Raw genomic sequence first — 16,996 nt, 5'->3', positions numbered from 1 at the left:
AGAAAGTACATTGTTGATGCAACTCCACAATGTTTATGTGTTTCTTTGAGCCGAATTCTAGCCGGTAATCAGCTTAATGACAGAAACGACATCAAGCAAAGTTCACTGCATTGCTTAATCTCCCAGTGCATGATGGGTAATCGGCCACATTCCACAGTGGCTCAGACCTGGAACCCATTTCTTTCCCTTCATCTCAACTTTTTAGACATTCATTTGACTTTTAGTGTAATTTTAAACTATTTTTTAGTTTCTCGTAATAATTAAAATAGTTTTAGTGTGTTGGCCCATGATGATGCAGGAAGAGCGGTATTATTTGTTGAACAGACGGCGGTCGATGGGTTCGCTCCGCTGGTTCCTGGAGGAGCCGGCCCCTCCGACCCCTCTGCCTCTCACCCCGTTGCAGGAATACCTCCAGAAGCTCCTGGAGATGAAGATGCACATCAGAGTGAGTAGTCATCGTGAACGCATCCCTCAACGACTAGACTGGACGTACATTTACTATAGTATACAGTTACTAAATTGGAATACTTGATTCTGATTGGTCTAATGTGGCATTCTGTGTTAAAATAATTTGCATGATGACTTCAAAACTACATACTTAATCACTGTCTTAGGATGCCTATTTCTTGGCGTTTCGAAACTGAATATAATTGTTTTTTTATTTATTTGGTAAGTAGCCGTGCAGTAGAGTCCAGTCCTGTTGGAGTCCCAAGAATTAAATTCTTCCTACTTTTTGATTTTGTATTAATCTTAAGCTTAAGAAAAAAATAATGTTCCTAAGAATTTTAATAAAATAAAATAAAAAAGTTTTAAAGTTTAAAAAATAAGCCTACATTTCTTAAACCCCAAAAGATAAGATGTTAAAGTTTTTCTATTATCTAATATTTATATATAATAATAAAACTATGAATAAAAATATTAACAATATATTAATAATATTATTTTATAGTATATAGTATTTTAAGTAACTATTTTATAATATTAAAAATCCATATTTTTTTAATTGATCCATGTTGAATTATTATTATGAGGATAAAATGCAAGTTTGTATGAGTATTCATAAAACCCTTTTTATAATTGTAATGAATTTTGCCCCGTGCATTTTTGACCTGAGTACTTGAGTACTAAAACCTTTTAAAGTTATTAGAGTTGTGATTTAACTCCATGATATTAGCTTATGGAAGTGTTTCACTGTTTGTGTATGTTTTTCTATAACCAAAATGAACACACAAGCTTCAATGAAGACAATGACTAATTAATGATTCATCAGTGGCTATGGGCTGTTTATCAGGGTGGTTTGTCCTGTCAGCTTGGACTCTTGTCTTTCCAGCACACATCAGCAATCTTGAAAGTGATTTTGTGTGGCTGAGGTCACACAGGATGAACATAATGTGTGTGTTAATGTGTCATCCTTCCAGTCAAAGTGACTGAAATTCCAGCTCTCACTTGTGGGTGGGACTCTGAATGTGACAGACAGATGGACTCCACCCAAAACTACTTCATTTACTTTTTTTAAGAACTGAAGCTGTTACATCAGGAAATGCGTAAAAATGCTAATCACTTTCATGCAATTATCTCTCTATCTCCCTCAGAACAGTTAAAGAAACCCTAGCATCCACCAAGAAGTCTAAGAGTAGTTTTTCATTGTGTTGTGCGTTTATGAGCATGTAAGGCCTTCTCTTAGTACCGGAAGGGGCTTTTAATTTTAGCATTTGAGATTTATGATGCGAGTAGTGTTTATGGTGTGTTTGGGGTGATGTTCTCTTGGGTGTTTTAAATTGTTGGGATATTTCGGAGCAGTGTACTTGTTATGATGCCCTACTGTGTGAAGATTTAGGACGTTTTCATGGCACAAAGACAAATGTTGGTTATAGGACCATCCAAGTGTGTGTGACCCTCTGTGTATCATGACTAAGAGGTTACAGTAGCTCTGTTCTGCCTTTTTTCTGCAGCACAAAGACCCTGTGTGAATGGACTGGCATTCGCATAAACACACACACACACACACACACACACACACAAACTGCTCAAAATCTCACACAAATATTTCTCCCTGAATGCAAAACGCCTACAAGCGCCAGCCACAATGAACAGAGGCTATTGAACGAAGAGAGAGACGCTTCTATTTTCTACGATGAGCATAACTTCAAAACATCTCATGACACACTCAAAATGCATAATAACTGTTTACATGCATTCATTTTCAATCCGTTTTGAGATTCTGAAAGCTCTTTTTATAGGAATCCTAACTTTGATTAATGTATTTGTTTACATGTACAGTTCTTAAATTCCCCCCCAAAAATGTTTGCTCTACTTATACTTAAGTATAAGTCTAGTTTCAGATTCAACCATTTTCAATTGTTTTCCTATTAATTGGATTCCCACTGACCACGTCTTCCAGTCCAGTTGAAATTTTATGTGGATCAAGCTCAGTCGGATATATTGAGGTGTTTACGTGAAGGCTTTTCAATCTGATTGAGCCATCAAACAGATTACTCGATTGCGTGCAAACATGGCTAATGTGTGTGTGTGCTGAAACTGTCTAAGCCTAACTGGACTAACTTCTGAGCAGGCTGCGTTATTCGAGGGATCAGTAGCGTCTGTTGAGCAAACGGCGTTAATAAGATCATCACACTGACCCCGTGTGTTCAGTAGCACATCCGTCACCACAGCGCTCTACATCTGCAGCTTCGCTAAGCCACTTCCTGTGTCAGCTGTTTTTAGGTCAGCAGGAATCTGTCAAGCGTTTTAAACGCTCTTCGGGGCAGAAAACTAAAATAGAACAAATTACTAATCTAATTTACCATGTGATTATATTCAAATCTGACTAAAAGTTGGGATCTCTAATGTCTGTGATGGTTTTGGTTGCATGCAAAAACGAAAACTATACATGCTAGTTTCTTTGGAAGAATGATGTGAACCAGCCTTTGATAATGTGTATGAAACTGTTCACTTTTTGTTCCTACAAAGCAGTTTTTACAGTTATTGGTGTTCTCGTGTGACTTAGTCTTTGGATATGAGTGTGTTTTGGGGAAATTCATGTTGATGGTGTCATCATGTTAACTGATGAACAGAAGCAGAGCCATTGATGTGTGAGTGTGTTTGGAGTTTTGGAAACTTTCCTTTTGGCGGTAATTAAATAAAAAGCTCACAACAAAGACTTTTAGACTTTTTCTTTGGTTATTGATTGTACAGAGGTTACACACGTAACTCTCTACTGCTCCAAGAGGTTGGCTGTGATACTGCAGGCCTCACATTTATTTCCTGTTTCCTAATGAGCAGACTATGATCTTATCTTATCTTGTGCCTTTACTATTTCTACAAAGAGTGTTGGCCTATCAGTGCTTATATGTGCCAGTAGTAGCATTTCTGCATCTGTTTGTGCAAACATGCCCAGTTTACTCAGAGTAAACTTTACAACCTGTAATAAAACGATCTGCTTATTTTAAGACAGAGGTTTACTCATCTCAAAGTAAAAAGTAAAACTGTTGTAATGTAATAAACTTGATCTGCAGTGCTCTTGTTTATTTAGAAGAAACACTGACCTGAGATCAGATCCCCCTGTTCTTATTAACACTGTTCCAGCTGAGACAAAGCAGCAGACTGATCTGAGGTCAGCAGTTTGGGCTCACAATTTCAGCACCAGATGTATTAAAGTTTGCGTTCTAGTTGAGTTTAGTCTCATCAGTGATATATTTAGCGTTTCCGGTCTTTCGTTCTCTGTGATTTGTGTAAATGAGTGGAGCTCTTCATTAGGGTAGCATTTAATTTGCCCGTCCCAAAGTACCAAAGCAGACGCCTGATGAAGCTGGTCTCTGTGGCTAAATTAAGGCCAGATTTCACAATGATGGAGAATGAATCATGTGTGGATGCTGAGGGTTTGGTGAGTTCATAGCAGGAGGGTAAATTAAAAACACTTTTACTGATTTCAGAAATGCTGAGAGAAAAACCCTTACAAAAGTGTTGTTTCCACCAAAATACCTTACTACAGAAACTAATAAATACATTTTTATAAATACATTTATATGAAGTCTTCTTAAAACATTGTGAAAAGCTTTCAGAATATTTTTTTTGTAAATGGTTCCTGGGGCATCAATAAGTGGTTACTTGGCTGTTCTGGGTGGTTGATATATGGGTGCTAGAATGTTCTGAGTGGCTGTTAAGGCATTTTGGGTGGTTTCAGTGCAGGTGCTAAGGTATTTTGGGTGGTTCTGCTCACATGATTAGAGGAATAACATAAACAGTTTAAACACGCCAGTTTATGAGTAATACGTGTGTAATGGCGATGGTTGTCAGCTCTACTGTGTTTACAGTGTCTGACTACTGCTCTGCGTTTCAGAGTCTTTGGATTTAATGAGTTCATGAGAGATGAGTGAACTCTAGGATTTCTGGGTGTCCCACCAGAGCACAGTGCCTATTTATAGAGAGAGAGGGAGGTGTGTGTGCATGCGTTTCTGGATGATGGCTATTCTCATGCTCATGTTTTTGTGCAGTTGTGTGTTTTATTTCTGCCATGCTCACAAGAATCATTATTATGAATTTTTTTAAAATTCAGATTCCATAATGATCATAATAGTGCACTTCTGTGTTTATAGGCAGGGGTGCAAATACGTTTTTCGTATGAGAACCTGGAGATTTGGTTTGGTCCTCACACAGCACATGGTGTGACCCATCAAATATAACTATACAAATTAATTAATAATAGTGATAATATTATTGCACTTTATTAAAAAAAAAACTTTATATATAAAATAATAAACTAAATAATAAAGTGTGATAATATTATTTTATTTTAAAATAAAAGGGAGTTTTAAATACAAATACAATCATTTTATAGTAAACGTAAAAATAAAATGCTAATATTTGTATTATTGTTATTATTATTATTATTATTATTATTATTTTAATTTGAACCTTAATTATTATTTTCTAATTTGAATTATTTTCATTTTTCATTTTCAAACTTAAAATCAGCAAGCTATTGGTGGGTTGCCGTCAAGTAAGCATATGGCTTCCGGGTTTAGCGCTGCTGATTGTAGCACGTCAGTGAATGAAATGTCTTAGTTTTGCATTGTGCTTTGAAAACATTAGCCTAGATTTATGCTTTGAGTATGAATATAAATCTTAAACAGTACAGTTTGTCGATCTAAAATGGTATTTGTCAATTAACAAGTTGCTGTGCAATTTGCATCTTGTGATCACTTATTAGTCCATATGACTCGTATAATCTATTCCAAGTCAAGCGTGAGTGAGCAAATAATAACTAACCTTTTAGGTATGTGCTCTCATGAAAGTGTGCTTGTGTTTCTTTGTATTAGGGATAACAGTCACCAGGAGGGTTTTAAATATCAGATGTTTTTTTAAATACCTTTCTTTTTCTCTCTCACTCTGAGTCATTCTCTCCAGTTTTCTTTCCAATTGCTCAGTCACCACCTGGCAGAGCTTTGATTCTTACATGTGTTCGGCTCAGACGCCGACGTCCGAGCAGTGTGCTCAGCCTCTACCCCATCCTTCGTTTCCATGCAGTGGATGAGTTCACAACGGATGCAGGTGCTCTGCAGTCTGTTCGCTCTCTGTTCAGGGTCGGCTGGTGGCCCTTTGTGACCCTAATTAATCCAGGCCAACTCGCCGCACACTGCGGGATGTTATTGCAGATGTCGCCACTCTGGAGTACAGCGGATATAATGACTCCCTCACCTCTACCCCCAAACATAGAACGTTACAATGTAAACACTGTGAAAATGTTATGAACAAATGTTTCATTTCATGTTAATAGTATTTGTCCTCACAGTGTAAGGAGGAGACATTGTTTGAATGTGCACTGGAGCCGAAATTTGCAAATTGTGCCTAATTTATGAAACCTATAAACTGTCATTCATAATTAGATTTGTATAAGATTACTTTTTTTGCGTTTTTGCATTTGTTATGACAGGACAGTGCAGAGATGACAGGAAGTGAAATGGGAGAGAGAGAGGGGGGGGGGGCTGGGATCTGGAAAGGTCCTCGAACTGGGATTCGTACAATTTACATTTAGATTTAATTATTTGGCTTATTTGTTAATTATTAGCTTAATCACTTCATGAACCCCAGTATTGGAAACCTTGACGGAATTTAATGTTTAACGTACCTTTTGACGATAACAAAAAATTGAAAATATTATCTTAGGAGTTAGTTCAGAAGTAATCTAAAAGTAATCCAAAAGTACTCATTACCTAATATGTGTAATTAAACAGATTATGTTACTACAATTTCCATTATGTAATTTGTAATCAGTAATGGATTACAATTTATATGTAATCTACCCAGTACTGGATACAACATAGCTAAAGCAATATTTTATGAAAGAACATAATTGTAAACTCTTTTTAATGAAACATTATTAATACATTTATTAACGACTGCAAGCCAAAATTCCAGTAATATTAAATTGTTACGAATGACAATGATCAAGTTTTTTATGAAACATTAACACATTTACATTAATACATACATTAAGAAAACAGGAGTTTTAAAATTGAACCCCAATCAAAATTGACGTTACATTGTTTATTTTACCGATCTCCATGCTACGTTTCTGGTTGTTGATCGTATTAATTACATTGCTGTCTATTGGAGGGTCAGAAAACTGTCAGAATGCATAAAAAATATCTTAATGTGTGGTCCGAAGATGAACGAAGCTCTTGACGGGTTTGGAACAACATTGACGTAAGTGCTTATTGACAAAATATTCATTTTGGGTCGGAGTAACCGTTTAATGCTTAGAAACTTCTAACCAAAATTCTAAACGCCGAATCGCCTATTTCGTGAATCACCTATTGTTGCTGTGTTCCTACTTTGTATGCTGCTTTAAATAGAAAGTTCTGCTAAATGGCTGGATGTAAATATGCATGTAAATTCCTCATCAGGTATTGTGTTACCTGCTTGCTGAAGCTTTGCTGGATCTTTCTGGTGCTCTTTGGTCGTTGAAAATGTCTGGGCTTGAATTAAGGAGTAGAACTACTGAACAAACTGTAAATCTGGCGCCCAGACGCTCGTTGGATCAGCTCCAGATGTGAAGTATGTCTGCTTTATGCTGGTTTGTGGGGTCTAATCTCTGGATAAAGACAAAATCTGGATTATACTCCACCATTGTAACACTGGAATCAGCATTTGATACTGGCGGACGGACTGGTTTTGACCGGAGAATTGTGCTGGTTTGAATTGGACAGGCGATCTTGGTCCTGGTTTTGATTTTAGAACTGGTTTGTGCGCAAGAGATGGGGGCCGCTTCATCATTTAAAGAACCATGGACTAAAGTGTTGTCAACTCAGAGGGTAAATGAAAATGCTAATGCTTTTGTGTTGCAATACTGCATCAAACAGTCATATTATATAGAGTTCAAGGCAATACTGGGTTCTGTGTTGTGGTTGCATGATATTTCTCAGTGAAATTGCTTGGTTTGTTGTTTAATGGTGGTGTCTGTTAATACATCAACACTTTAACTTGTCAATATAACACTGTACTTTTACAGTTAATGGTAACTGTTCTTGGATGAGTCACTTTAGTTGTGCTGTTCCTCATTTTTAAGTCACTAAATGTATAACTGCACATGTAAATTGGATGATACCAACCCTAACCTTTATGTTAACCTTTAATGTTAAACCAACTGAGCCAAAAGTACATTCGTACTATACTTAGATGTGAAATATCACATTCTTTAGTCCCTCTTTGAAGAAGTTTTCCACGTGGGGATGTCCCTACAAGTTGACGTCAAGTTTTGATGTTTTCGATACTATCTACCCATCTGAACAGCGACACACTTCTTCACCGCTGGTTGCAGTTTCTAAGATGAGGACTTTGGCTTACATGGAGTTGGTGTAGTCTTGTCTGGATTTCTCTTGCACTTCATAGACATCTTTGGATTGCTGACAATGCCAGAACACCAAGCATCCGTTTGTCACATAATACGCCGTCTCACTGCTGTAAACCACAACAGATTTAAACCTTCAGCTGCTGCTCTCTTCTAGTGTTTCTTGTCTCTGCTGTGTGGTCCAAAGACTGTGTTGTGGAAGAGGAGGTGATCTGTGTTTAAATGAGGCTGGCTAATCGTACTGGGCCAGTTGCATTACTCAGATACTGACGGGGGACATTGGCACTGTGTATGTTTATTAGCTGTATTCTTCCATTGCTAGTTTTAATAGCACCAGAAATGAAAATCCAATCATTGTTCAAAACTCAAAATGTCATTTTTTTTTTCATGGAACACAGAAGTAGGAATTTTTGAAGATTTCCGTGTGGTTCTTTACATGTATTGATCATTTATAGTGACCACAGTTCAGTCCGTTCCTCGTGAGACATGGAATATAGCATGCAAGTTGTTTGGACTTTTAACGGTGCATTTATACTGCAATGCTTTTTGGTGTTATAACTGGCATTATATTAAAATAGCTTGCTGCATGAATGTTTCTCCTCAAGAAAATTCATATTGGTATGGAATAACATAATGGTGAATAAATACTGACCAAATTAGAATTTTTGGTGAACTGTACCTTTAAACAATAGACTGAAAGTTTGAATATGTAGTGCAGAAACCAAGATCATCACCCACACATGTACATCCTGTGCGCACAAGCACACAAGGTTTGAGCGTTCATCCTGTCTGCTGGCTGAATGCGTGTGGACAGTTTGCACAAACAGGAATTGAATAGTGGTTTCTTATTTCATAAGGAGAAGGTGAAATGGTTTCGTGCATCTAACGCTTGTTGGGACGGAGGGAGTGTGTGAGCAAATATCTGACTGGATTCTTCAGACTTCGAGATGGTTGAAGAGAAAATGGGGGGATGCTGGAGTCAAACGAAGGTGATCGCAGCGTCACTACGATACCAGTTACTTGTTGAATTCGGAGTAGTTTCTGTCTAATGTGCCAAGTAAAGCTGATGATGTGATTTTATTGTGCACTGTGAAGATTTAAAATGGTTCTTCGGTTCAGCAAAGCTTTGTTTTGTTATCAAGAAACATTTTTGCTGTGTAGCATTTTTGAGTTGTTGTTGTTGTTCTATTTTTAGCAGTGTAAAAATGTATTGATTTCATTGTAGGTCCTTAAGATCGGTGTTTTTGATTTATGGGTTTTCATTACATAGAAGAAAGAAAAAAATACTATGGAAGTCAATGGGGACTGTTTGGAAAACTCTTCAAAATATCTTCTTTATATCAAGAAGAATAAATGTATATACTTTTGGAACAATTTAAACCTTCAAACAGGTGCTTTTATGACAGCAGACTTCAAAGAAGTTTTGGTTCTGAATGGAATTTTTATTTTCAATAGTCATGTGCTTTGAAAAGATTATAGAATACATTAGAGGTTGTGTTGTGTTTCCTAATGCATGGCATTACAATATGTTTTTGCACAGTCCAATTACATATGCTTCAGGTTGTTAATACAGTTTATATTATTATATCATTTTATAATGTTCTTAATATTTTTCATAATTTACCCAGCATGCACCAGGCTCTTAAAATGAACCTGTAACATCTCAAATGTGTGATCAGTTATAGCTAAGATGTGAAAATGGATTGTGTCTAGGACTAATGTGTGTTTGTAAAAACGTTCATCATCGGGAAATGGATCATCTGGAAATGGAAAATTTAAAATCCTACATACATACCTCGGCAAACCTGTATCCAGTCATCAATAGATGACCACAACACAAGATATTAATGCAACTTTCAGGGCCAGTAACTTGAGTACTGCAAATATGGCACATTCTGAATGTGGTTTAAGTGGTTGGATCACAAAATGTTTTTTTTTTAGTATTTACGTATCCTGGAAACATGAAAGCACCTGCATTCACTTCCAGTTTTCAGTTTTTAATACAACTTGGACCGCTCCGTCTATAAAACTGGTTCCTTGTGTTTTTCTGATAGGAAACCTTCAGAAACATCTTGAACTTGATGCAGTAGATGATCCTGGCTTTAATTTGTGAACTATGCAGCTTACAATTGATTGTACATTGTACAATGATTTGTGCATTATGCTTTGACTTAAAAACCTGGCAAATTCAAAGCTGAATGTAAAACTGATTGATGTAAACTCTTTTTTTTTTCATCACATCCAGTAACTCATGCTCATACCACTCACAGTTTAGTTTGCACGTAGTAGTAACATCACTTTAGCAAATTAAGTGAAACTAGCTCATGCATTTGTTAGAAAGGTCACTATTTTTGACGGTACTCGCTTTCATGTCAGTATCAGGGTGGGCTTTTCCTGTCCACATCCTATTGACTTGCGGTGTCTGTTTGGTGAACCTTTCTCGCTTTAATACATTTTTTATTTTTTTTATTTCAACAACTGAATTAGGTTGTCGAAACCATCTGCACTGTTATTGTGCCAGCTTTAACATATTTCTCTGTCTCTCTCTCTGTCTCTCAGGATCAGTTTGATAACCTGGAAAAGCACACGCAGTGGGGAATCGACTTTGTGGAAAAATACACCAAATTTGTGAAGGAAAGGACTGAGATCGAGCTTAGCTATGCAAGACAGATCAGGTGAGTGTTGCATCATCCTCTGCGATGTGTCATGGAATGTGTCATTTTCAGTTGCAGAATAAAAAATAAAAAAAACATTACATCCTTAAATATGCATATTATACTGATTATACTTTAGAATTAGGAAGAATACTGTGTTTGATTTTTGCGTGCACAGGTGATCATCAGAGGCCAATATGTCTGTGAAAGGGATATTTCTATCATGCAGATGTAACCAAGACATATTTAAAAAAAGCAAGGTGTACATGAATTTTTTTTTTTTACAACAAATATTTATGCTTATAGAAGTTATGCTTTTGAAATTACTTTTGTAAAAACTTGTTAACATGACTTATAAGAAAATACCATTCCTGCTATTTCTACTTCAACATTTCAGTGTGTTATTGCAATTTTCTTGCATAATTTACTAGCAATTTCTGAGTGAAAATCATACACCATTCCTTTCAGTGTATATGTATTTATTCAGCTTTCTAGTGAATATATGTATAGACCCTGACAGATTACCATTTTAAGCTGGTTTTCTGGGTTTAACGGTTTAATCTAGACTCTCAGCCTTGCCAAGCCTGTGAAAACCTCTTTAAAATCAGTCATCGGATAAGTCTGATCAAGCTCGGAGACCTTTTTAAGTTGTTTTTCAACCCCGGTAATTAGGTAGAATACTGTTGTGACTTGATAGGTCAGAGGTCATGTCTCATCTCAACTGTGCCACCAGGATCACCATCAGATCTTATGATTCCTTCACCCAAAACCCCACTTTAACCCCTGAAATGCATCTGTCGTGTCTGTAAATAAAGACAGGTGCAGCTGCTTGTACTTCATAGAGTATTCGTTTAAAAATAAAGACTACACACACAGACTAATTACACATGTGACGCTGCTGCCGACAGCTCAAGGATACAGGAAGAAAGGGCAACGTTTGTGTTTTCTGTGTGTGTTAGTTTGGGAAGAAAATGCAGGTTTCTGTGGTAACAAGGTGCCAGCATGGTGTTCCTCGTTGGTGACCTACATTTGCAGCAGCCAATCAGGTGCCATGACCCCGCCCCCCTTTCCAGTGATAGGATTTAAAACTCACACACACACACACACACTGACTGTACATCAGCCCCCTCCAGATAGCAGTGGGAAACCCCTTTAATTCCCAGACACAGCAGGGGGTTCAGCCGTCTAACACACACACACACACACACACACACACACACTCTCTACCAGCCTGTTACTGGCTGTGATGAGCGGCACTTATATCCTCAGATGCACTGCATGATAGAATTGCATTCTCTGGTCAAATGGTATAAACAATTATCATGTTTTAATCCTGTTTTATCTATATTTATGATAATACCATGGCAGTTTTTGTATGGGACATCTATATGCATACACTAGCATATACACACTAACAGCTTTTGATAAACATGAATGCATATATGTGCGCACACACACACACACACACACACACACACACACTAATATCCCAGATATCCTGATCCAGACAGGGACTTGCATGCATGAAAAGCGAGTTAGCTAAGATTATAGTCATTATTGAGCATATGTGTGTGTGTGTGTGTGTGTGTGTGTGTGTGTGTGTGTGTGTGTGTGTGTGTGTGTATGTGTGTGTGTGTGTGTGTGTGAGATTTTATTTATCTTCCGGAAATTGCAATGTTGCAGGAACAGTCTCATAATGTTGTGCAGTCCAGATGTGATAGACAGATTGGTAGATTGGTAGATAGGTGGGTTGGTAAAAAAAAAAAAAAAAAAGTTTAATTCAGAAATTAATAGATGCGTTGATTATTTATTATACATTCATAGATTTATGTATACATAGATATAGATTCATTTATTCATATTTATAGATGGATAGGTGGATGTTTTATCCATAAATGTACAAATGTAATTCATTAATAGATGAATGTATTCAAATTCATAGATACATGTATTTATGAATGTAATCTATGACTATAAATATATATTTATATTTATGTGTGGTACATCCTGTGTTAAATGTCTGCTGAGAATGCAGTGCAATATTAAAATTAGTATGCTAATGTGCTATTCTGAAGAATATGTGCAGAAAACAGTGACAGAGAGACTGAAGGGGGCTGAGATGTGTTTGTCTCGCTGTGGGTGTGTGCGTCAGTGTGTGTTTATTTATTTTAGTGTGTTTTTTCCCTTCGGCAAGGTGCAGTATGAACAAACTCAAACACACACACACACACACCTGCCCTGAGGTGTTGAGGATGAGCAGGCGCTCTATATTTATAGCTGGTGATAATAGAATACACAGAGAAACATCTGACTGACGAGAAAGGCTACAATGAGAGAAAGACAGCCTTTGTGTCACAGTTTCCACACACACACACACACACACACACACTGACACTGAGCCTCACATTCATTTTAAATAATGTAGGAATACAGAGACAAAAACGCCAAGAGGTCTGTGAAGTTTATATTTGAATTTTCACTTTTGATTGTTTCTTTGCACTAAGCATTCTGATTGGTTCCTTTTTCAATTTGGGCTCTCTGATTGGTTTCTAAACTTGATTTAACATCACATCTCTGCACTGGATACTAGCACACTGTTTATGCATACTGCACTGAAGTGTACACTGAATACAGCCAAGTGTTTAATGGTTTATTTTTATTTTTATAGCAAGTTAAACTGCATGTATGGTAATCATTTCAAACAGTAGTATGTTGCATGCTTGATTCGGCAATGCATTTACCTTTTTTCTTGTTTAATTTAGCCTTTTTTCTTCTAAATAAACTGGTTATTTAATTTGTGGCAGTCAGAACAAGAATCAAGTTAAAATATTACTTGGAAATGAAAAGTCAGGTCAAGCACCAATTGCATTGTGGGATACAGTATAGCACATATATGGCTCAACAGTGCAAGCATTTTAAATGTGCAATGTTTCAAAGTAAAAATGTGGTGCTTTTGTCCACTGTAAAGGCTGGTGGTTTCATAGCATTTCACTGTAATAATGATACTGCATTTTTATGCCAATACATTTTCTCATGATGGAAAGCTGAGGTATTAACACTCACAGTGTTTATGTAATGCTGTTTATATTGTTGCAGATAAGAGTGCATATTTTTTAATGAGTGGCCTATAACAGTATGCTCTGGTTTCATACTGCACATTTTCTTTTAAATATAGTATATCAGTCTAGTATATAAATAGAGTTACCAGATGTAGTCCTTGTAGAAGGGCTTACAGTATAACGTACTGTAGAAATAGAAGAAGTATGGTAGCACTGTAAACATATGCAGTCATTTGTTTCTTGGTTTTTAATTTTGCGCAGGAATCTGTCCAAGAAATACCAGCCTAAGAAGAAAGAGGAAGACGACAATAAGTATGTTTCATTTTTCTCATTTCTTTCATGAGTGATATTCGATTTGTTTGTCTGAATCAGCATTTAACCCATTTAAATTAGCTGATGGATTCATGTCTGTGTCTCATACTGATGATGTCCCGTCCTGTCTCAGGTACACATGGTGTCGCGCGTTTCATTCGACGCTAAACGAGCTGAACGATTACGCCGGACAGCATGAGGTCATCGCAGAGAACATGACGTCACAGATCATCGCCGAACTCACGAGATACGCACAGGAAATCAAAACAGAGAGGAAAGCGGTGAGTGAACGCACATTTGGATAAAGGGAGGACTGTGAAACGTGCAGTTTGGTTCAAATAATGTCTTCTGTTCAAGTTTAATACCCAGAGAGGAGAAGTCAGTCAACTGTGGGATTTAATTGCATATAAACACACACACAATGACCATCCATTTCTCTTTTTCATCCTGATAAGATAAGCATTTAGGTATTAACCAGAAGAACGCAGATTTCCCAGCATTCAGCACTCTCACACACACACACACACACACACACACACTGAGTGGGGCTCCATGGCGTCTGTCTGGCCGATTTCCCAGAATGCCTCTTCTCTCCTGTTTCAGAAACCTCTTCTTTCTCTCTCTTTATCTGTCTGTCTATCCATCTCTTTCTTTCGTCTACCTCAGTTCATTGCGTCATTCTGCTGATTTGATACACATCTGCTATTTTTGGATATATTTGTGCACGCATATATAAAAATATATACATGTATATATTTGCAAACTTATAGTTTATTCTTTAGTTAATGCATTTTGCAATAGAGAATTAATTAGGAACAGTCCTGTGTTTAATCCAGACAGCATATGGTCTGGGGCTGTAATTCTCTATTAAATCTATTGTTGAAGAAGCGTTATGCTGACTGGGCCTATAACGTGTGTGTTTGAGATATGCTCCATCTGTAGGCCTCGCTCTGTAGTTCAGGTTATTATTCTGAGATGTGATAAATCCTGCTTCATATCACCACACTCATCCAGGTCCAGAAATCACTAGCTGAGCTTTTGCAGGGAAAACCAGAAACAAGAGGAGAAGAAAAAAACAAGAGCACATCAATTTATGATTAAAATCAGACTGGTTTGGTGCAGCCAGACTTTTGACTAGGCCAGGCCAGGAACCACCTACTTATGAAGAAACTGAATTATAGACATGTAAAGCAACCCGATACAGTTAGTTGTTTTTATGTGTCGTTTAGGAACAAGTTTCTCTGAAATTGATATCAAGAAGTTGTATTGATTTCAGCCAGTGCTCTCAGTTCCAAGAACATCATACTAAAATTAGATAATTATATATTTTGTTTTGTTTTCAACTGCCCTAGCAACCACCCCTGGTACCCTAGCAACCACCATAGCAACCACCCAAAGTACCCTAACAACCACACTGGGTTACTCTAGCAACCGCCTTAGCAACCACCCCAAGTAACCTAGCAACAACATAGCAACAACCTAGCAACCACCCTGAATACCCTAGCAACCACACTGGGGACCCTAGCAACTGCCCTAGCAACCGCCCTAGCAACCACCCCGGGTACCCTAGCAACCTCATTGCAACACCCTATCAACAGAGGCCTCTTTTGCCACTGCAAGCACCACTCACCTTTTCTTCAGGAAATGTACATTTTAGTTTTCTGCATTATCCTATTTTTGTTCATTTTAATTTATTATTAAATTAGTTTTGCTGTTTTGTTTAATGTTTTTATTTTTGTTTCATTTTATCATTTCATTTTTTTATTTTATTATTATTTTATTTATAGTGGAAAGAAGTCTAATGTCAATGTAGCTGCTGTATTATTTTATTTTATATTATTTTTATTTTATATTTTATTTTATATTTTATTTATTTATTATATTTTACAATGTTGGTTTTTTAAACATATTGTGTTTTTTACATTTAATTTAATTTTTTCTTTTTTTTTTTCTTTTTTTTTATTTATAGCGGAAGGAACTTTAATGTCAGTGAATTTGCTACTGTGCTGTTGAGGTAGACCAGTTGCTTTGTTTTTGATCCATGGGAAACAAGTCTGCATTTATCTCTTGTATGTGTTTGTATGAAGCATGAATGATTGAAATCATCTCTGAAGCAGTGTCAGTATTGTTCAGTCTCATCTCTTTCATCTTTCATCTGTTCTCTGTTTTTTATTTTCTTCTTCTTTTCTCAGCTGTTCTAACGGAAAAGTTCTCAGTGAAGCTTAGTTTTTAAAAAACAACCAGAGGTCAGCTTCCTCTTTAAGAAAAGGGAGACTTCCTCTGATTGGATGAAACTTTAAAGACTGATTCCAGATTAGCTTTAAGTTTAGGTCTCACTTTTTTGGTTTGTTCCAATGGACCGCAAAAAGCAGAAGAATTGGACGGTTGTCGAACACTTTCACCTTTTTTTGTCCGTGTTTGTTTTCACGCTTATCTGTAAAGAACTGAGAAGCTCAATAAAGCTCAACAGCAATAGAAAAAGGCTTTAAATACCATAATTAAATGAGAAATATACTATCTTCTGTGTGTGTTTGTTCAGTCGTTCATTAAAATTCTCTAACTGGACTCCTTCAGCATTGACTGACTGTGGTTTTGTACCAATAATGCTTTCTGCTCTGTAGGGTTTTATTCACACGCTGCGTGCCAGCTTTCCTTATTCAGCCCAGAAACTCACTGAGGAATACTAAACACACTTTCATTCATCCATGCACTCGTTTTCTCACTGTCAGTCTTTCTGTCCGGTCTAAACACGTCTGACTGATTCAAGTTCAGTTGTCACAGAGAAACAGCAGTAACTCGTGATACACAGATCTTAACTTAGACTTCGGGAAAATATTTTGTAGTACCTGTATGAGATTCAGAAATACATAAATGTGTGTGTGTGTGTGTGTGTGTGTGTGTTGGCCAATCGAACACTTTCCTGTAGTGCTCAGGCCGAGAGGAGCAGAGGAGAGAAACACACAGATGGCCACGAGTGTGACAACACACAGGATACACACAGAACATGGCAATATGGCTTCCTGGCAGCTCTCTCACACACACACACACACACACACACACTTCCTCTCGGGTACAGGCTTATATCCACTCAGATAATTCTGATTGCATTTTTTCAATTATTA

At 37.0% G+C, this 16,996-nt stretch overlaps 1 pseudogene; it reads left to right on the top strand.

Moving 5' to 3' along the window:
- The first annotated feature begins 244 nt into the window (after positions 1–244).
- Positions 245–16,996, top strand: part of LOC113038948 (formin-binding protein 1-like) — a 43,699-nt pseudogene continuing 26,947 nt past the window's right edge.

Source organism: Carassius auratus, chromosome 21 (assembly GCF_003368295.1).
Source record: "Carassius auratus strain Wakin chromosome 21, ASM336829v1, whole genome shotgun sequence".
Lineage (NCBI taxonomy): Eukaryota > Metazoa > Chordata > Actinopteri > Cypriniformes > Cyprinidae > Carassius > Carassius auratus.
Note: the sequence above shows the minus strand (reverse complement) of the source record. Positions and strands in the feature narration are given on the sequence as shown.